Here is a 23,136-nt window from a genome sequence, read left to right as displayed (position 1 = left end):
TTTGGAGCCCAAAAAAATAAAGTCTGACACTGTTTCCACTGTTTCCCCATCTATTTCCCATGAAGTGATGGGACAAGATGTCATGATTTCATTTTCTGAATGTTGGGCTTCAGGCCAACTTTTTCACTCTCCACTTTCACTTTCATCAAGAGGCTTTTTAGTTTCTCTTCACTTTCTGCCATAAGGGTGGTGTTATCTACATATCTGAGGTTATTGATATTTCTCCTGGCAATCTTGATTCCAGTTTGTGTTTCTTCCAGTCCAGCGTTTCTCATGATGTACTCTGCATGTAAGTTAAATAAGCAGGGTGACAATATACAGCCTTGACGCACTCCTTTACCTATTTGGAACAAGTCTGTTGTTCCATGTCTATTTCTAACTGTTGCTTCCTGACCTGCATAGAGAGGCAGGTCAGGTGGTCTGGTATTCCCATCTCTCTCAGAATTTTCCACAGTTTGTTGTGATCCACACAGTCAAAGGCTTTGGCATAGGCAATAAAGCAGAAATGGATGTTTTTCTGGAACTCTCTTGCTTTTTCCATGATCCAGCGGATGTTGGCAATTTGATCTCTGGTTCCTCTGCCTTTTCTAAAACCAGCTTGAACATCAGGAAGTTCACGGTTCATGTATTGCTGAAGCCTGGCTTAGAGAATTTTGAGCATTACTTTACTAGCGTGTGAGATGAGTGCAATTGTGCAGTAGTTTGAGCATTCTTTGGCATTGCCTTTCTTTGGAATTGGAATGAAAACTGGCCTTTTCCAGTCCTGTGGCCACTGCTGAGTTTTCCAAATGTGCTGGCATATTGCGTGCAGCACTTTCACAGCAAGGCCCACTTGACTTCACATTCCAGGATGTCTGGCTCTAGATTAGTGATCACACCATTGTGATTATCTGGGTCGTGAAGATCTTTTTTGTACAGTTCTTCCGTGTATTCTTGCCACCTCTTATTAATATCTTCTGCTTCTGTTAGGTCCAGACCATTTCTATCCTTTATCGAGCCCATCTTTGCATGAAATATTCCCTTGGTATCTCTAATTTTCTTGAAGAGATCTCTAGTCTTTCCCACTCTGTTCTTTTCCTCTATTTCTTTGCACTGATCGCTGAAGAAGGCTTTCTTATCTCTTCTTGCTATTCTTTGGAACTCTGCATTCAGATGCTTATATCTTTCCTTTTCTCCTTTGCTTTTCACCTCTCTTCTTTTCATAGCTATTTGTAAGCCCTCCCCAGACAGCCATTTTGCTTTTTTGCATTTCTTTTCCATGGGGATGGTTTTGATCCCTGTCTCCTGTACAATGTCACGAACCTCATTCCACAGTTCATCAGGCAGTCTATCTATCAGATCTAGGCCCTTAAATCTATTTCTCACTTCCACTGTATCATCATAAGGGATTTGATTTAGGTCATAACTGAATGGTCTAGTGGTTTTCCCTACTTTCTTCAATTTGAGTCTGAATTTGGCAATAAGGAGTTCATGATCTGAGCCACAGTCAGCTCCCAGTCTTGTTTTTGCTGACTGTATAGAGCTTCTCCATCTTTGGCTGCAAAGAATGTAATCAATCTGATTTCGGTGTTGACCATCTGGTGATGTCCATGTATAGAGTCTTCTCTTGTGTTGTTGGAAGAGGGTGTTTGCTATGACCAGTGCATTTTCTTGGCAAAACTCTATTAGTCTTTGCCCTGCTTCATTCCGCATTCCAAGGCCAAATTTGCCTGTTACTCCAGGTATTTCTTGACTTCCTACTTTTGCATTCCAGTCCCCTATAATGAAAAGGACATCTTTTTTGGGTGTTAGTTCTACAAGGTCTTGTAGGTCTTCTGAAACCATTCAACTTCAGCTTCTTTAGCATTACTGGTTGGGGCATAGACTTGGATAACTATGATATTGAATGGTCTGCCTTGGAGACGAACAGAGATCATTCTGTCGTTTTTGAGATTGCATCCAAGTACTGCATTTCGGACTCTTTTGTTGACCATGATGGCTACTCCATTTCTTCTGAGAGATTCCTGCCCACAGTAGTAGATATAATGGTCATCTGAGTTAAATTCACCCATTCCAGTCCATTTTAGTTCGCTGATTCCTAGAATGTCAACGTTCATTCTTGCCATCTCTTGTTTGAGCTCTTATATAAACAGCATGACAGTGATTAGTGTAGCGGGGCCATTCTTTCCACTTTATTCAAGTTCAATTCACTAACAAATGATGTTTCAAAGCCTAAAGTAACTGTTTCACAAGGTGTAAGGTTATGATCACCTAATTATCTACTTGATTGATTCAGCAAATGTGACAAATCAAGGATTATCCATATATTTGTTACATAAATCTGTCCAAAACATGAAATACTGGTTATAGAAAGAAAACTTTAGTGCATCTGAAAGGAAACTCACAGATTATATAGTTCAAGTCTCCTAATGAGAAAAGTTGGACCAAGTGAATGCCCACATTTTCTTTGTTAGTGATAAGCATCATCAGACAATTTAGCATTTGGTAACTGCTTACTATATTAGGTACTTATGCCGGACACTTCACATTCCCACTTAATCCTCACACAACCCAATGGCTGTTGCTATCCTCATTCCTCAAAAGAAAAAGGGAAAGTAATCTGTTCAAGAATGTAGTTGTTGTTTAGTCGGTCATCATCTCCAACTTTTTTGCAACCCCACAGACTGTCGCCCACATGTCCACGGTATTTTCCAGGCAAAAATACTGGAGTGGGTTGCCATTTCCTTCTCCTGGGGATCTCCCAGAACCAGGGATCGAACCTGCATCTCCTGCATTGGCAGGTGGATTCTTTACCACTGAGCCGCCAGGGAATCCCAAGAATATAAATGAGGAAAACTCAAAGATACAAATGAAGAAAGCTTCAAACCCCAGTTTGACTCCAGGGCTAAAGATCTATCTATACTAGCTGATTCCCAGTACAGCGTTCTTTCTGATTATTCAAATTTACTATGACCTACATAAGAATTTGTTCATTCATCCAGTATATACATATCAAATTTCTACTAAGTAGTAGGCACCATGCATAGACAAAGGTTAGATACACAAAAATGAAAAAATATATAATCCTTGCCCTGTAAGAACTTATCTTGCAATGAAGGAGATAACCGGTAATAATAATTACAGTAGAAACTTTCTTAACCAAGCACCACTCAAACTGCCAGATTAAATGACACAATGTCTACTCCCTCTATAAAACATTGACTACAGCATGCTTATTATGAAGCGTCTCTGCTCCTATCAGTTGAGTGTAAAGTTCACAAACTACATTCATGTATCATAAATACATACTTTAAGTGAGTGGCCAAGTGAAGTCACTCAGTCATGTTCGACTCTTTGCGACCCCGTGAACTGTAGCCTACCAGGCAAGAATACTGGAGTGGGTTGCCTTTTCCTTCTCCAGGGGGTCTTCCCGACCCAGGGATCGAACCTGGGTCTCCCACATTGGAGGCAGACGCTTTAACCTCTGAGCCACCAGGGAAGCCTTCTTTAATGCAACACAAACCAAATCAGTAAAATGTAAGTAAAAAAAGATAACTATTATTTCTATGATGTAGACTTTATAAAGACTTGGAAAGATGATAAAGGCAAGTCTTTATATGAAAACATATACTACTGAACTACTTATAGGCAATACAACTGAAAAGACTGACTGAGGGGAAAAAAATCATACAAACCAGGATTCTGCATTCAGACTGTTGCACAAGTGGCTTATGTTCTTTCTTTTAAACCCAAACTAGAAATTTAGAGAATGCATTCCACATTCAGTATAATTAAGAATAAACAATGAATTGCAATCAAGTACCCATATTCAAAGAAAATACCTTGGTAATACATATGAAAACTGGCAAATGAATATATTTATATGTTTTAAGTTGAAATAAAATGTTTTAAGTACATAAGTATAATTTTTCTAATTCTAGCTTTAATCAAATTTTTGAATTAAGAGCTCACCTCTCAATTCTGATAGCACTGGAAAAAAGGACTTCAAGTTAAAGTATACAATGGAACAACGCACAGATTATGGTAGGCACAAGAAGAGTCCCTAACAAAGAGGGGAAGGTATGGGAAAGTGTGGGGTGGGAGTGGAGTTGAATCTGTAAGGTATGTAGGAGTTTTTGCAGGGTGACTTCAATGAGTGAATCCCAGGGATTGGAAGAGTGGTCCACGCAGGAAGGATGGTGTGAACCAAGTAAGGAAGGGCGTAAAGAACTGCAAGTTTGATGCCACCAACATGATAAGGTAAATATACGAAGAGGGACTTCCCTGGTAGTCCAGTGGCTAAGACTCTGCGTTCCCAATGCAAGGGGCCTGGGTTTGATTCCTGGTCAGGAAACTAGATCCTACATGTTGCAACTGAAAAAGGATCCTGCATGTCACAACTAAGACCCAGCACAACCAAATAAACAAAAATATTTTGTTTTGAAGAGATAGGCAGAGAGTAAGGGATGATAGAGATAGTCAAATCCTATGCAAGTTAAATTTGTCTGCACTCACTAATGGAGCAGAAATGGATGGGAAGGGCCTCAAAGATACTAGATAGAATAGTAACGAACTTCCTGACAGGAGGCTTGTGTGCCATGCCAGAGTTTGAACCATTTCCACAGGAAACAGAGAATCAGAAGCTGGAGTTGAAAAGTCAGAACAGTATTGGTGGTTGGGCTTCCCTTGTGGCTCAGCTGGTAAAGAATTCGCCTGCAGTGTGGGGGACCTGGGTTCAATCTCTGGGTTGGGAAGATCCCCTGGAAAAGGGAAAGGCTACCCACTCCAGCACTCTGGCCTAGAGAATTCCATAGACTCTATAGTCCATGGGGTCTCAAAAAGTCAGACACAACTGAGCAACTTTTACTTTCACATTCCATGGTGTATGTATCTAAAGGGCACAGCTTGAGGGCAAGGAGGAGAGTTAGAAGCTGTTACAGAGGTCTAAGACAGGTCATGAGGAGCTAAACCCAGGCAATGAAAGGGAGCAGAAAGAATTGTTGTTTTAGTTGCTGAGTCATGTCTGACTCTCTTGTGACCCTATTGCACCATAGCCCACCAGGTTCCTCTGTCTATGGGACTTTCTGGGCAAGATTACTGGAGTGGGTTGCCAGTCCCTGCTCCAGGGGATCTTCCCGACCTAGGGATCGAACCTGCATCTCCATATCTCCTGCACTGCAGGTGGATTCTCTACGACTGAGCCACCATGGGGAAGCCCCGCAGAAAGAATACGTATCTTAAATTATGGAGAGAGGCCAAGATGAACTTAAAAGATCTGAAATTCATTTGTTTAAAAGAGACAAATGAAACCATGAGAGTAAATATTGCAAGCTGGAATGCATATGGCAGATTCTTAATATGGCTTCTGGTGGATTATGAAATTTTACACTAAATTGTGTATGTATACTCCTACCTATATTTTGAAAAGGAAAGATTCTAGAATTTTCAACAGATTTCTTGAGGAGTCTTAACCAAAAAGTTAGCAACCTCTCTGCATAGTGAAAAGAGCAGTGGGTTGAGAAAGAAACCTTCAGAGCAGCAGCACTTAAGGGACCTACAGAGGCAGAAGAATAAACACAAGAGCTAGAGAATAAGGAATGAGGCATTAGGAGATGCCAGGAAGAGCAATGCCACAGAGCCAGGGAATAAAGCTTTCAAGGGAGGAGAGAATAACTAACAAAGAACCAACACTGTCAAAAGAAAAGAGAGACCCATTAAGAAAAGGGCTGAAAACATGTATGGAGCTTCAAAATGAAGCAGTCATTGATGCTTTAGTGAGCAGTTTCAGCAATGGTAGAGAAAGCAGGCTGTGATGGGCTGAGGAAAAAACTACACATGCAGAAATAAGCAAAAAATTTGTAGACTACTTTTCAAAAAATTTGACTGGAAAGTAGATACAAATGGTAACCAAAGCAGTACATAGGCTTAAGGGAGGATATTGTTTTTCCTAAGAAAGGAGATAAGAATATATGTTTAAGCTGAACAAAGGCTGTTGGAGAGAGGGAAAAGTTGAAAATACCAAATAGAGAAAGTGACTGATGAAGCAATATCCTAAAGGGGCTGGGAGGAGATATAGTCATCAGTACCAGAGGATGGATATGAATAACACGACACTCCTTGCAATTGGAGGAAAGGCATTTGAGGATAAATATTAAGGAGGACAAAGTCTGATGATCACAAGATTTTCAGATACAGGAGTAGAGAACAGTGAGGTGTTTGAGGAAGCAAGTATAGATTAGGAATTGCTAGTGAAGAAGATGAGAGGACAGCATTTAAAGATGAGCAGACACAAGGGAAGGCCCAGCACAGGTTGGGAGCCTGAATTTGTAATACAGCATTCTATGAGGATTGTGGTTGCCTTCAGCAGTGCTCAGCTCAGCTCCCCTTGTCAGAACCAGCAGAGAGGGTTGCACTGACTACACATAAAGCTGAGTTTTGCTGGCTGAGTCAGTGAAAGCATAAGGATAAAAGAAGGAACAGAATATGCTATTGAGAACAACAGTTCAAAGGTCCAGATTATATAAAAAAAAAAAGAAAAAATGCTGAGAAGGGGCTGGGAAAATATGGCAGTATCAAGAAATATTACATATGAAAGATGGTGAAGAACAACTGCAGTGAAAGGAAGGAAATGAAAGAATGGGAAGACTATGAGACTTAGAACTTGAGAAGGTCTCAGCTGTGGCCATGGAAGTTAAATATATAAAGTAGCTTGGAAATGAAGGTCACTGGAGCTCAGGAAGTTTAAAAAACTATAAGACATAATGTTTGCTGTCTTCCACACAGACACTTAAGTCACTTAGGATTATTATGAGAGCTATCAGGAACAGAGAGCTCTTTTAAAAATATGGAAGTTCAACTAAGAGATTTAGAAATGACAACAGGCAAATGGTAGAAGACAGCAGAGCACAGAGGTGGTAACACAGAGGTGGTAAGTGCAGTATACAACACCAAGACCATCAAGAATAATCACTAATAAACCAATACCTTTGTTTACGATAGCGAGAACACAGCCTTGGATTCCTTCTCAAGATGGCGCTCAAGGCAGCCACTACCAGTGATTACAGACAGCATGTGAGAAAAAAAGACTACCCTGTCGTATCTGGTAGAGCTGAATTTCATGAGCCTCAAAGTAGCAGGACTATTTCCATGATGTTGAAGAAGTAACCTAAAATTGGCTCTGCAGAAGTGGGGGTTACTAGCAATCTCAATACCCTGAGCCTTGCAGGGTGGAAGAAAAAGCAGCCTCCATTCAAAGAGGGTTTTCGTTTTTTTTGTTGTTTATAAGTCAAGTTTCCTTGAAAACAACTTGGTGGAAGCACTAACCTGAGCAGATGTTAACATCACGTAAGATACGTGTAGAAACACTATATCCGCGTGCCACTCCCACCTTGGAGATTCATAATGCACACTGTGTGAGGAAACTAATAACTCAGGGTTTCCCAACTCTTTTGACCACAAAATTCCTTTTCTTGGTAACATTTTTTAACACCTTACTCCACGAAACATAATAAAGGAAATAATGGATGAAGGGTTTAGGTTTTTTGTTTGTTGGTTGGTTTTTTAACTGTGGATGTGTGCTGCTGAGGTCACAGTGGAAAATCTGAGAGGAACAGGGCAATAGTGGGAGAACAGGTTTGGGAAGAGAAAGCACCAAGTACAGGAATATAAGTACAGTAGAGTCAATAAGCTGAAGGGGCTTCAATGAAGGCAGTCAAATGTTTCAAGGATGTAAGTGAGATCTCCAGTTTACATGCAAAATTCTGGTTAACAAGCTGTTTCAGTGCACATATAAATTGAGAAAGTGACATCTAAAAAGTCTGTAAAAGGAAGAACAGAAGCTAACTTAGCAAAAGGAGGAGGTAAAGGAAACAGAATGTGCAAAAACCCAAGAAGTTCTTGTAACTGAAAAACTCCTGTGTAACTGAATTAGAGGTAGAGAAAGTTCAGTTCAGTTCAGTCGCTCAGTCGTGTCCGACTCTGCGACCCCATGAATCGCAGCACGCCAGGCCTCCCTGTCCATCACCAACTCTCAGAGTTCACTCAGACTCACGTCCATCGAGTCAGTGATGCCATCCAGCCATCTCATCCTCTGTCGTCCCCTTCTCCTCCTGTCCCCAATCTCTCCCAGCATCAGAGTCTTTTCCAATGAGTCAACTCTTCGCATGAGGTGGCCAAAGTACTGGAGCTTCAGCTTTAGCATCATTCCTTCCAAAGAAATCCCAGGGTTGATCTCCTTCAGAATGGACTGGTTGGATCTCCTTGCAGTCCAAGGGACCCTCAAGAGTCTTCTCCAACACCACAGTTCAAACGCATTAATTCTTCGGCGCTCAGCCTTCTTCACAGTCCAACTCTCACATCCATACATGACCACTGGAAAAACCACAGCCTTGACTAGAGGGACCTTAGTTGGCAAAGTAATGTCTCTGCTCTTGAATATACTATCTAGGTTGGTCATAACTTTTCTTCCAAGGAGTAAGCGTCTTTTAATTTCATGGTTGCAGTCACCATCTGCAGTGATTTTGGAGCCCAAAAAAATAAAGTCTGACACTGTTTCCCATTCTGTTTCCCATGAAGTGATGGGACAAGATGCCATGATCTTCATTTTCTGAATGTTGAGCTTTAGGCCAACTTTTTCACTCTCCTCTTTCACTTTCATCAAGAGGCTTTTTAGTTTCTCTTCACTTTCTGCCATAAGGGTGGTGTCATCTGCATATCTGAGGTTATTGATATTTCTCCTGGCAATCTTGATTCCAGCTTGTGTTTCTTCCAGTCCAGCGTTTCTCATGATGTACACTGCATATAAGTTAAATAAGCAGGGTGACAATATACAGCCTTGACCTACTCCTTTACCTATCTGGAACCAGTCTGTTGTTCCATGCCCAGTTCTAACTGTTGCTTCCTGACCTGCATACAGATTTCTCAAGAGGTAGAGAAAGGGTACTGAGAAAACTACCGCTGATGAAGAGGGCCTTGTAGCCTGAGGGCTCAAAAGGTTTTGAAAGTGGGAGTAAACTGATCAGATAAGCATTCTGGCTTCCAAAGGAGAATACAGATCTAATCTGACTGGACAGAGATCAGTTAAAAGGTTCTTAAAATGATTCAGGGCTTTCCTGGTAGCTCAGACCGTAAAGCGTTTGCCTACAATGTGGGAGACCTGGGTTCGATCCCTGGGTCAGAAAGATCCCCTGGAAAAGGCAATGGCAACCCACTCCAGTATTCTTACCTGGTAGGCTATAGTCTATGGGGTCACAAAGAGTCAGACACGACTAAGCGACTTCACTTTCACTTTCAAAATGATTCAGGAGAGACACAATAGTATTAAACAAAGACCTGGCAGTAGGGTGGAAGAGGGACAGATTCAAAAGACATTTTGAGAGTGTAATATACTCAGTACAACACTTGGCTAGTCTTGGTATATAAGCAATTGGTGGGAGAAAAGGTTCAAGAAACAGTCTTAGCTCTTTGCCTTAAGTGGTAGTCTCTGCCTAGGTAGCACAGTGGTAAAGAATCCGCCTGCCAATGCAGGAGACGCAGGTTCAATTCCTGGGTCAGGAAGATCCCCTGGAAGATGAAATAGCAGCCCACTCCAATATTCTTGCCTGAAAAACTCCATGGACAGAGAAGCCTGGTGGGCTGTAGTCTGTGGAGTTGTACAGAGTCAGACATAACTGAGCAACTGGGCACACACATACCTGACGGACTGAAGCAGATCCCTGGAGGAAAAGCAGATTTGGGAAGTGAGATGGGTTTAATGTAGCACCCCTGAGTTTGAGTTTGAAATGTCTGTGCAGTACCCAAGCAAAGAGATCTAGCAGGCATTTTGAGTCTGGAACTCAGGAGGAAAGAGAACTCTGAGCTAGGAATATTAATTCTCAATCAACATTTCACAGATAACAGAACACATCTGATCACTTAGGAAGAGGATACAGAATGAGAATAGGAAGACTAAAACAAAGCAGTTACAGAAGTAATTTTTCCAACTGTATGATGACCATGACATATACTAAGAAATACTAAATCAAAGAAAAATTGAACTTAATTCATAAAGAATACTAAAACATTTTGGAACATTTTATAAATTCCAAACAAACTCTTACTTAATAACAAAATTGAACTAAATGAAAACACTCCATTCCCTAAGGCCTCCAGTTACTTGAGGTTTACTGAACTATTCAAAATGTTAGTCAAAACATAAAATTTCACTCAATAGCCATAGTTTATCTAATTAACAGCACTGTGCCACTAGCAAGATGACTGAACATCAAAGCACTAATTAATTTTTGGTTGAATACTTTTAAAAATTATCTAAGGACTAGGCTTTGCTCAAGGATGTTACATATAATAAAAAAAACACTTATGGCTTGATTATAAAATTAGGAACTATATTATATTAAAATGATATCCATCTCAATTCAAATCATCATAATATGGTATAATGAAATATCACTGAGTAATTATTACCTCTTTGCTCAAGTAAGGCTATTTCAACTCATTAAAAATGAAAATAAAATACAATCAACATTTTTAGATGTACTTTTCAAATTGTAACACTCTGGCCATTTACCAGGTTCACAGTCTAGTAGGGACAAAAATTAGAATCGTAGAACTATAAGAAGGTTGGAATTACAGTCAAAAATAGAAATAACCAAAACTGCAACTTATTAAGCAGTAATGGCAAGAATAATCCTTATTTTGCACATGGAAAACCTGAGACTTGCGAACTGCCTATGTTTCCAGACTTAAGCTGTCTTCAGACCAGAGGTAAAAACAGAATTCAAATGAACTATCAGTAAGAGACAAATTCCAATTCTCATCTATCCTAAACAATGAAACTCTCATCTCTTACTACAAGGAAAAGTTAGAAATAAGTCAAAACTCTTCTGTGTCAAATGTTAGTACATCTATTTTGCTTGAGTTTCACTCTTGCTGAATAGCTGTTTGTTTTGAACTCAAACAACCAAAACCTTATTTTAAGTGCTCAAATAGAGGCTAAAGATTGGAAAGGTAGAATAATTTTTTTCCCCACCAAGTGAAAGCAGTCTTTCTAAACTATGTGTTAGCCCTAAACTAGACAGTGTGAAAAAACTTATTCTGCTGCTATTCAGTTCAGTTCAGTTCAGTTGCTCAGTTGTGTCCAACTCTTTGCAACCCAATGGACTGTAGCACACCAGGCCTCCCTGTCCATCACCAACTCCCAGAGCTTACTCAAACTCATGTCCATCGAGTCGGTGATGCCATCCAACCACCTCATCCTCTGTCGGCCCCTTCTCCTCCTGCCTTCAATCTTTCCCAGCATCAAGGTCTTTTCCGATGACTCATCCAAATAGCTGCTATTAAATATTATCTTTTCAGAAAAGTAACCCCAATGAATTCTAACACTGTGTATATAATCATTGTTCAAATAATTCTTTTTAGTTTTAAAAACAATTCTTTTCACTTCTCTCCACATGGGGCTCTCCACATATTTTAATGAGATTTTTTAATCTAATGTGTGGGTAACTGATTCTCTGTTTTAGGGATTTTTAGTTTTGTTTTTGGGGTCAGAGATATTTCTTTTAATGAATCTATAAATCAGTGTATATCAGAGTCATAATAAGACTAAAACATTTTAAGAAATATAAATTTCCCCAGAACTTCAGATCATTTACAAAAATGTGATTATCACAGAACATAATATGCATACTTTGAAACATTAAAGATCATTTGTAACTAATAACAGTAGGCAACTTCCTCTGTCCTTGTCCCTCCCTGCAGCAATTCTACATTTTAACTGGAGATTTAGACTCTTTCCTTAAAAATGCTTTCAATTAGGAAAGTGAACTCAACCTATTATCTTTATATGAATTTGGCTGGAATTAATTTAAATTAGTTAATCATTTACCTAGCAGGGTCCCTGGGTAGTGGCCCTCAAATTTTTGAGAGTAAAGAAGCAACCAGGGTATAAATTTAAATGTAGAATCCTAGGCCCAGATAAGAAACATCACCCAATTCTGAAGGCCCCAAAACAAGCATTTGTAATTAGCACTAGGGGTTCCTTTGAGGGTTCATGCTAGAACACCAAGACAAAAGACAGATTGTTCTAATAGGGATATTAATGGCCCTGGATTTCAAGGCATGTGGCAACCTGGGTGAGGCACAGCAGGCATGATCCCAGTAATCCAATAAATAGCACTGTGTTGTGCGCTTAGTCGCTCAGTTGTGTCCAACTCTTTGTGACCCCATGGACTGCAGCCCGCCAGGCTCCTCTGTCTATGGGGATTCTCAAGGCAAGAATACTGGAGTGGGTTGCCATGCCCTCCTCCAGCGGATCTTCCCAGTACAGGGATCGAACCCAGGTCTCCTGCACTGCAGGTGGATTCTTTACCATCTGAGCCACCGAGAGGCCCAATAAAATGCACAGGAAGCAGAAAAAGAGAGGAAGCTAGTTCAGGCTTGACAGCAGTTGACCAGCAAACTCAGCACTGCCTCTTTCCCTTCCCACAGAAACATACATCCCAAATCAAAGTTTAAATGGGATAATGCACTGTACCTAAACTGGAATTGAGGGACATGGGATAGCTTTATTGGTAGCTGATGCTTGCTATGGCCTCTGCATCAAAAGGTCCAATTAGGAAGAGACTAAGAAGGCATCTAGTGTTAGTTGCTCAGTCGTGTCCGACTCTTTGCAACCCCACGGACTGTAGCCCAACAGTCTCCTCTGTCCAGGGGATTCTCCAGGCAAGAATACTGGAGTGGATTGCCATTCCCTTCTTCTCCAGAGGATCTTTCCAACCCAGGGATCAAACCCTGGTCTCCTGCATTGCAGGCAAACTCTTTACCATTTGAGCTACAGGGAAGACCTCAAAAAGGCATCTAGTTCGTCTCAGTTCTATATTTCCTTCAGAAAAAAAAAAAGAGCCTGCAGTGCCCCCACAGCGTGGAGCTGAGGACAGAATTCATGAGACTGCTTTCTTTCCTCAAGCCTCCCTCATATTCCAAGCACCTAAGGAGCATTTCCTTCAGAGAAACTTTATGTAGTGGTATGAGGGAGCTGGACTATATCAGAGAATCAACTGTTAAGTTTTCAGGAGTTGGGGAGCTAGTTGATATCAAGTTGACAGCTTGAAATTAACCACAATGGGAATATTTACACCACAGAAACTGACAAATGCCACAACTGGCTTCCAATACCCATTGGTAATTCTCTTTCAAGACCATTATCTCTCAATGATACAATGTCCATGACCAGAAATGGAAGGTGAAGCCTGTAGAGAACTGTGTACAGTTATGTAAAGTCAGCAACAGGTGGTTATAGGAACAGAAGGAATCCTCAGAAAAACAGTGTCACACCACTTACTCTTTCCCCTCCCATAACACTCAAAAACAATACATCATGTCAAATTACACCAAAATATCCCCCTCATTAGAGACACAGGCCTGAAAGATTAAATAATAGGAAAGGCCTCTCCTGAGTACAGAGAGACCTATCCTTCATAAATTGGGTTGTATCTATCAACATGCTCTCCAACCTAATACTGAAAAGAAGAGTCCTCCAGCATCTAAGTGTAGTGAAGGGATGCAAGAAGCTTACTCAGTCTGACAAGAATGAGCAACACCATCCCTACAGAAGTCCCTCTTCTGTCAAACTAAGAAAACCAAAAACTTTACTAATAGCACAGGGCTACGCTGAAGCTTGCGCACCATAAGAAAAAGAAGCACTGCCATAAAGAAGAAGGCTTGTTCCTATCATGGGCTTACATTAGGAAACAGAAGGAAAAACTCAGAAATTATCCCTTTACTTTCCCAATTGAAAAAGTGAGTGAGTGAAATCACTCAGTCGTGTCTGACACTGCGGCCCATGGAATGTAGCCTACCAGGCTTCTCCATCCATGAGATTCTCCAGTCAAGAGTACCGGAGTGGGTTGCCAGTTCCTTCTCCAACTGAAAAAGGAAAAGGGCAAAAAAAAAAGTCTTTGAAAAGCAGGAAATGAGAGGGAAAACAACAGCTAAGATTAAAAAGGAAACTGAAGAAGAATAAACTGGGAGGGAATTCAAACATATAATAAGAGACAAGTTCAATACAAAAGGCAAAAAACAGAAGTACAGAAGCTGGAGGGAAAAAAATCTCATTAACATTTTAACATATACTCATGAGATGATTTCTAAACACAGAAGAAAAAGGACCAAGAAGAAAACAATGCATATTGACTGCTAGGAAGGACAAAGAACATAGATCCAACCTACAAATAACTGGCATTTCTGAACTGAAATCATAAGCAAACATACAACTGAAAATTTTTCCCGAGCTGAGTAAAAGAAAGATTAAAAAGATTTACTCCCATAAATTGAGTGGATTCACTATGTTTGAGAAAAATGCTGGAAAGAAACCTATGCCTAGAGGTAGTTTATGGAATTTATTTAAAGAACAAAAAGGAAAACAAAAATGCAGACAGAAAAAAAAAAAAAACCAGTTTGCCTCCAAAAGAACAAAAATCAGTGTAGTGATGTAGCGACAGCCATCTCTTCCACCAGAGATGACAGAGCAATGTTTAAACAGCTGAGGACTTGTAACTTATAACTTCACATCTTATAGGAGAAGGAAATGGCAACCCACTCCAGTACTCCTGCCTGGAAAATTCCATGGATGGGGGAGCCTGGTGGGCTACGGTCCACGGGGTCACAAAGAGTTGGACACGACTGAGCAACTTCACTTTCTTTCTACAGTTCCTTTTAGAGAAGGAAATGGCAACCCACTCCAGTGTTCTTGCTTGGAGAATCCCATGGACAGAGGAGCCTGGTGGGGCTACAGTCTATGGGGTTGCAAAGAGTCAGACACGACTAAGTAACTAACACACACACACACACACACACACACACAACTTTCTAACAGAGTTAAGCATGCTGTATATTCTAAGTAAAAATACTAAAAAAATTCAAACTTTGAAATGAATTTACATATCTATCTCTTAATAGCACCTTTCTTCAACTAAACTTTTAAGCCTATACATAAATTGGATCTTTTCCCATTCAAACAATAGATTTGTATGACATCTAACCTTTCTGATACTAGTATCATTACTTTTATAAGATTATCATGTTTTTACATAAAACAAGACTTCTCTGCATACATGTGAGAGAAATTATTCCTCCGATGAAGATCTGAACTGATACGCCAACTCAAATTCTTTTGCTGCCTTTGAATAGTGGGACTTGTAGCACTAACTCATCAACACATATCCTAATTAGACCAGAACCAGGAACTAAAAGCTTATGACCTTGGCCAAAGATATGCAAAAAGATCAACACTGTTTCAGAGGTTCCAGACTCAGCACTGGTCTAGAGTCTGAATTCAAGACAGAGCAATGTGTTTTTAAAATATATTACCAAGTGTCATTACTTTTTCAAAAAAAAAAAAAACAGTTGGACATTTCATCTTGCAAAGTCTTAATTAAAGACTAGATTAACATGCCTTCTTATTTCTACAAGATTTTCATTCATTCACTCAGCACCTACAATATCCTAGCACTTGCTATGTGTGTAGGTCCTCAGAGGAAAAAGTATCAAAATTTTTCTGGGAAAATCAGAGAAGACTCCAGAAAAAGGGAATCTGGAAAACTTGGAACTGAATTTTGAACTTGAATAAGAGCCTACCAAGTGGAAACAAAAGTATGTCAAAAGATGGAATAGCTCAAGCAAGACAGGACTAAAAGAGTGTGCTTTTAAGTTTAAAAAAAAAAAAATGGCAGTAGATGAAGCATAGGTTGCATAAAGTAAGACAAATAAGGTCCAATGGCTCCCAACATCAGAAAGAACCACTCTTGAAGGGGTTGTTTGGAAACGAGTAGGATCATACTGTACTGTAACAAAGAGGTGGGGTAGGGCATGCAGCAATGCAGTCTGCTATTGCCATTTAGTGCTCAAAAACCAAGTATAATAAGCATTCTGCAATGTACGGAACAGTTCCATAAAAATGGTGGTTAAGCCAACAAAGGTCCATCTAGTCAAAGCTATGGTTTTTTCAGTAGTCATGTATGGATGTAAGAGTTGGGCCATAAAGCTGAACACCGAAGAATTGCTGCTTTTGAACTGTGGTGTTGGAGAAGACTCTTTGAGAGTCCCTTGGACTGCAAAGGAGATCAAACCAGTTCATCCTAAAGGAAATCAGTCCTGAATATTCATCAGAAGAACTGAAGCTGAAGCTGAAACTTCAATACTTTGGCCACTTGATGTGAAAAACGGACTCATTGGAAGAGACCCTGATGCTAGGAAAGGCCAAAGACAGGAGGAGAAGGGGATGACAGAGGATGAGATGGTTGGATGGCATCACTGACTCAATGGACATGAGTTTGGGTAAGCTCCAGGAGTTGGTGATGGACAGAAGAGCATGGCATGCTGCAGTCCACGGAGCTGCAAAGGACTGGACATGACTGAGCGACTGAACTGAACTGAGACCTCTTTGAGAAAAAATGAAAAGCAGGTTAGGCTTAACAAAGTCTGATGAACTTAACCCTAGGGCTTCTTTGTATGTTTTTGAATGTGTATCTGTTATCACAATATACATTTCACTCACTAAATACATCCAAGGAAGCTGTGTTTTTCCTCAGCAAGTGATATGTTTCCTTCTTTTCAATGACCATCATGAAGCTCAGAACTTAGTCTATATCCCACCACTATATATTTGAGTATAATACACTCCCTCTGGAGGAAGAAATGGCAACCCCTGCTGGTATTCTTGCCGGTAGAATTCTATGGACAGAGGAGCCTAGAGTGCTACAGTCCATGGATACAAGAGTTAGACACAACTGAGCATGCACACACCCAGTATACCCCAACCTCATCTTTGTATTCACATGTCATTTTTTCACAACTCTCATTTATCTTTGTTTTGTATGTTTTTACAGTTTGTTGTTGTTATTTAGTCACTCAGTTGTGTCTGACTCTTTGCAATCCCAGACTGTAGCCCACCAGGCTCCTCTGTCCATGGAATTTCCCATGCAAGCATAATGGAGTGGGCTGCCATTTCCTTCAGGGGATCTTCCTGACCCAGGGATCACACTCAAGTCTCCTCCACTGTAGGCAGATTCTCTACCATTGAGCCACCCAATGAATTAAAAACCATATTAGCTTGTTACATCCTCATAGCAACCCTATGAGGTAGTTACTAGGATTTTCTTCATTTTATAGATGAAGAAATTGGGATAGAGAGGTTAAGTAATTTGTCCAAGGTACCAGCTGTTAAATGTGGCAATCTGACCTAAGGCAGTCAGTGTGGAATCAGAGCTTCTGCTCTAGAGTAATTACGTTTCAGGTAATCCTTGAATTATAAAAGGATACTGAAAGGCAGAGCTACTACAAAAAATGAAGATGATGAGGGGTTGGGGGGCAGGCAGTGAATCTAGGAACAGGCTGAAATGAGGCAGAGTAGACAGGCAAAGAGCCTAAGTAGAGAATGTAGATTAAGGAATACTGGAATACTGGGGTGTTTGTATGTGTATGTGGAGGGCGGGTGGTGCAGTTTCTAAATCTACTTAAAACTCTGTAGAGAGATTCTATTTGAAACAGTAAACAAAAGGAAACTATAAATTCTTGAACTCAAAAGAGATGATTAGTTTTTTTCCAAAAGCTATTATACAACAGTGATATGAACTAACCCTAACTTTGAAGCTAAATTCATATTAGTAAATATTCTTTCTGGGTCCTGTAAACCTACACAATCAAGCACTTTAAGGCCTCCGGTGCCAGTTACATTAGATGACCCTTGGGTTCTGCATAATTTTCAGCAGCCTCTCCCTAACTTGGATGTTTTTAGGTAGGATTTAGCTTCCATCCCCTATTTTCCAATTGTTTTATACCCAGAAATACGGCCCCTGAAGACACTTGTTAATCACCAAACAATCTCTAGGACATTTTGTTGTTATTAGGGTTCCCTGATAATGTTTATGTCTCGAACACTCCCTCTAGGGTCCCTAACACATCTCTAAAGCTGACTCACTGTAAAAGACCCTGATGCTGGGAAAGATTGAGGGCAGGAGGAGAAGGGGACGACAGAAGATGAGATGGTTGGATGGCCTCACCGACTCAGTGTAGGTGGGTTTGTATAGACTCCGGGAGTTGGTGATGGACAGGGAGGCCTGGCGTGCTGCAGTTATGGGGTCGCAGAGTCCAACACGACTGAGCGACTGAACTAACTGAACACATCTCTAGGCTTCAAAGATGTCAATTATTAAATCAAGCCCAGTCTTAAAGAAATTACTTATATAAACTTTAACCTACTTGTTTTTCCTAAGGGGTTGCTTATCATTCTCAGAAACTTAACAGCTCATTTTGTAAATGTCCTATTTTGTCCATATTTGACCCTTCAGAAGCAAGGATAGGTGGAGTACTACTCAGAGCCTATGCTTTCCAATTCTTTAAAGTATGCTTTTACTACTAGAGTGAGGCCATTGTCAAAGTGTAATATTTGAAACGTTATAAACACGATTCATACAAAGTGAGCCCGTGGCAAAAACTTACTGAATTCATAATGAAGTAACAAGCTGAATGGTAAAAATTATTTTTAAAAATCTTGGAAATAGGGCAATAAAACTATAACCTTCAGCGTAATATTTTTTTCTCCCAGTCAGAAGTAATTTGCATCTCCATTAGAAAAAAAAAAAAAAACAAAAACAAAGTAACTGCAAAGCTTGGGCCCTAATCTATACTATGTCAAGCAAAAGTATAGTTCCCTAGATAATTGAGTCTCTAACAGGTGGGCCTATTAGACAAGGTTCTACTTTGAAAAGACAGTGTAGCAATCCTTTTGCCTTTTGGAGGATGTTTATCATAAAAGGTTGGCTCTATAAATCAGGTAACTAACATTCCTTTATCCCGCCCATCTCCCAGTCATCATTTTAGATACTATGAGTAGACAGGTTACTTGGAAGAAAAATTCCTACTACTTAAAGAATAATAATTCCTTCAGGTTAAATACTACTTGACTAATGGAATACCAGTACATTAATATCCTTTGTTTCAAGATTAGGAGGCAAAGACATTCTAAATGGGGACTGGCTTTAAACCCGGGATAAGAACTACCTAAGTAGAGGGTAAGGTCACGATGGTGGCCCAGGAGTGGGGTCCAGACCCGGGGGCAGCTGGTCCCCACGCCGCGGTTCCAGCGTGACCCGGCCTGCATTTCACTGGCGGGAGCCCCGCGTCCCCGCCCTTTTGTTCAGGGCTGGGCTGTTTCCCGCCCACCCCCGCCCTCCCTCGCCCTCCCTTCTCCCCCATCTCAGGAGTTGTGTGACGCCCGGGCGAGCAAGTGAGCGGGGAAGAGACTGCCGGCAAAAGCTGTGGGAATACTCACCCCGCTCCGCTCGGCCCCAGACCCGGCCGCCCAACCCAGCGGGGGCGGGGCGACGGAGTTGGGGAGGGGAGCTGGGGTGAGGGCCCCACCGCCCAGCCAGCGATCGCGAGGACCAAAGCATTGGGGCCCCGGGGGCAAACGGGGATGCGGCAGAGGAGCAGAGCCAACCAGGAGGGACGCCCGCCACTGAAAGAGCCCTAGCCCGCCCTCAGCGCCGTCGCCTGAGGCGACTCAGAGGGAGCATGCGCACTGCATCTCCCGCACACCCCGGGACCTGGCTTCCGCCGGCGGCGGACGTCGTGGGCCGCGTGCGTCTGGACCGGGCCGGGGGGCGTGACCTCCCTGGGGTTTCCAACGGCCGCCGCCGAGGCTCCGCCCCGCACCTGACTGGCCTCGAGAACCCAAGGAGGCGGTGGGTTATCTCAGCGCGGCACAAAGGAGGCACATTGAGAAAGGGGAGGGGTTGTCAGCGACTTCAAGAGTCTCCGCATACTCTCCTCCAACAAACAACCAGATATCTAGAAAATAAAAGGATGCCGAATGGAGAAAGGTAGGGCAAGAACGGAGCTGAACCATTCAGTGCGCTTAAAGTGTTCTCAGAGGTTGGAGAACCGTGCCGGCTCTCAAAACACACACTGTCAAACTACTGTGAGCACAATTAAGCACTAGCACGACCACCTTTAAAACTTGCGGACCGATATAGAAGTTAGGGACTGGAGAATTGACCATAGTACCGTCTGGCACAAAGCTCAAGGGAGAAAAAAACTAGCTGCAGAATTAAATTGGGGCCCGGGGTGGTGGAATAAAAAAAAAAAATAGAGAAAATGCAGGGAGTAACAGGGGTGATCCAACTGAAATACTGAAAATGCAACGGCAGACATCTGAGGGAAAACTAGCATCTGCTCATTTTAACACGGCAGAATTAAATTTGTGTCAAAAGAAATGAGTAAATACAGGCAAAGAAGTGAAAGGAAAACCTGCCTTCAAACATACAGAGCATGGTGTTGATCTTGTACCACAGTTATGTAAGATGTCACCACTGGAGAAAGTTAGGTGTTGAATGCTCAGAACTCTATGTACCATTTTTACAATTTCCTGTGAGTTTACAATTATTTCAAAGTACTGTGTGTGTGTGTGTGTGTGTGTGTGTGTGTGTGTATCGCTCAGTCGTGTCGACTCCGTGCCATGGACTATAGCGCGTCAGGCCCCTCTGTCCATGGAATTCTCCAGGCAAGAATACTAGCGTGGGTAGCCGGTCCCTTCTCCATGGGATTTTTGTGACCCAGGGACTAAGCCAGGTCTCTCACATTGCAGGCAGCTTCTTTATCATCTGAGCCAAAAAGGGACAACCCTGATCAGTGGTAATCAGAGGAAGGAAATGACTAAAAAGGGGCTTGAGGAAATTTTGAGGGGTAATAGAACTTTACCTTCATTTGCCAAAACTCTTAAAAATGAGATTTTACTGCGTGTAAAATAGCTTAAAACTCAATTTTAAAGAAGATACCAGTAGTAAAGATGAGTGTCCTAACATGTTTGAACAACTGTAGATATAAATTAATTGGATAACTGCCAATTAAAATTATCCACTTACTTTTGTTAAAAGCATGGGGCAGTGAGAGAATTTCAGCTGGTGGGTGTCTCCAACTTTACCCAGTTATTTTAAAAACATAAATCTTTTTTTCCTTTTGTTTCTTTTGCCTTACGAATACTTTTACTGTTACATTGAAATAAGGCTGGTGACCCAGAATCATATCCCTGCCCTTCCCTCTGTTGGAAATCAGTTGCTCCTGAGTTTTGGGAGGAAGCGTTTCCCCCCAGTTATTGTTTGTAGAAAAAGGCTTTTGTCTCCTAGACCTTCCATAAGTCCCAAAGAGCAGATCCAAGCAGTTACTGGTTTGGGGAATTAATGAACCTCAGGTTCTTGATGTCTCATCGCAAGGAATCTGTGAGAAACATAGTGATGGAGAAGAAGTAGGTTTATTTAGAAAGAGACATACTCCACAGAGTGTGCCATTTCAAAAGTCAAGAGCAACCTTAAAAATATAAATCTGTAATACAAAGATGAGAATGCATTCCTTTACATTGTATTCACTAATTAGAAACACTTTTAATGCATCAACACCACCACATCATATTAAAAAATTTTTTTTAATTCGAGATGGTTTTAAGTTTTATAATTAACCTTGTTGTTGTTGTTCAGTCGCTGAGTCATGTCTGACTCTTTGTTGACCCCAAGAATGATAGTACACACCAGGCTTCCGTATCCTTCACTATCTCTTGGAGTTTGCTCAAACTCATGTCCATTGAGTTAGTGATGCTATAAATGCATAATTGGCCTACCAAAAGAAACAAACTAAAGTAAATCAGGTAACTTCCATGTACTTCCTCTCATCATATCAGTCATGACGGAGGATGGTACTGGCAGTCTGTACTCTTTAGAGTACTTTAGGTCAGAGTCTGTCGTTAGTGCATCTTCAGCCTCCAGCAGTGCTCCTCACAAGTAATTAGTATTTGAATAAAACTATGAATTAATCACAAAAGGAGAAAAAGGAAAGTATAAAATTTATTGAGCACCTACCACAAACCAGTAGCTTTTATTTAATATTCTATTTTTATTTATTTTATTTATTTGGCTGGACCAGGTCTTAGTTGTGGCACATGATATCTTTGATCTTCCTTGTGGTATGTGGGGTCTTTTATTTGTCATATGAAATCTAATTCCCTGACCAGAGATCAAATCCAGGCCCCTTGCATTAAGAGCAGAGTCTTAGACATTGGACCAATCGGGAGTTCCAAGAAGCTTGTGTTTAGTTTAATCTCATAATAACCACATGAGGTACCCATTTTATAGATATAAACTCGAGACTTAAAGTAATGATCTATGAATCATTGATCATTTTCATCCCTTATTTTATTGGATTTGTCTGTTTCATTTGGACATGTTGATTTGTCTGTTTCATTTGGACGTGTTGATCATTCCTAAAAAGTCTTGCTTCCCTTAGTTTCATAAGACCACAATCCCCTGATTCTCCTTCCAGCTTCCTGACCATGCTTTTTTTCATCCTCACAGGCTTCTGTTTGTTCATTACACTTTAAATGTTCATGTTCCCCATAGAGCCTCACAGAAATTGAGTTTTCTGCTATTTTGTTTATTTGTTTTGCTGAGACACATAAAATGGAAAAAAAAAAAAAGAATCCAAAATAGGGTTATACAAACTGTATTTAGTGTTTTCTTTTAACCTATGAATTCTTTTGTACATATTCTTTCTGCTCATATCCTATGAGCCATACTAAGATACCAGGAAAGTAGTAAGTGTAGACTCTAGCGAGGTACCCAAGGGCTCAGTAAAACCTTCACAATGTGAGATGGTTTTACTAAAAGAAAGAAGGGAAAAGTGGATACTGGGGTAGAAGAACTGTCTCTGGTGCAGCCTGTAGGAGTCAGATCTCCTCTACCACCTTCCAGGAGGTCCTTAGGAAAAAATAAATTACACAAAATAGAGGAGCTAATCTGATTGTATGGCAGAGATAAGAAACTTATCTTGAAGCTCTGTGTGCACAGAAATTACCTAAAAGAGTGAAAGGGAAAAAAGTGTAATTGGCAAAACTATAGAAACATAAAAAGATTGGTGGTTGCCAGAGTTTGTGGGAAGGAGGCAAAGATGAGCAGGATGAATATGTGGAGTATTGGGCAATGAAACGGAAGTAGGAGGGAAGGGGACAGGGCATGAAGTTTTAAATAATGACATAGCCCAAGAACACAACATAAACTGATATAATCAAATGGATCCAAGATGGTGGACAAGTCAACTTCCATTAGACCTTGAGCTTCA

The 23,136-nt window shown here is 40.9% G+C and overlaps 1 protein-coding gene across 2 annotated transcripts in view; it reads right to left on the bottom strand.

The window, feature by feature from the left end:
• ATG10 (autophagy related 10) overlaps nt 1-19,542 on the bottom strand; it is a 272,622-nt gene extending 253,080 nt beyond the window's left edge. The window contains exon 1 of one of the 2 annotated variants that reach the window (XM_069592576.1): nt 19,304-19,542. The gene's annotated coding sequence lies outside the window, so the exon portion shown is untranslated. Of the gene's footprint in view, nt 1-13,832; nt 13,894-19,303 lie in introns of those variants that run through there. The other variant, XM_069592577.1, reaches the window with a different exon arrangement.
• Between the last annotated feature and the right edge of the window lie 3,594 nt (nt 19,543-23,136).

This window comes from Ovis canadensis, chromosome 5, assembly GCF_042477335.2.
Source record: "Ovis canadensis isolate MfBH-ARS-UI-01 breed Bighorn chromosome 5, ARS-UI_OviCan_v2, whole genome shotgun sequence".
Lineage (NCBI taxonomy): Eukaryota > Metazoa > Chordata > Mammalia > Artiodactyla > Bovidae > Ovis > Ovis canadensis.
The sequence above is the reverse complement of the archived record's forward strand: the minus strand, read 5'-3'. Positions and strand labels throughout refer to the sequence as shown.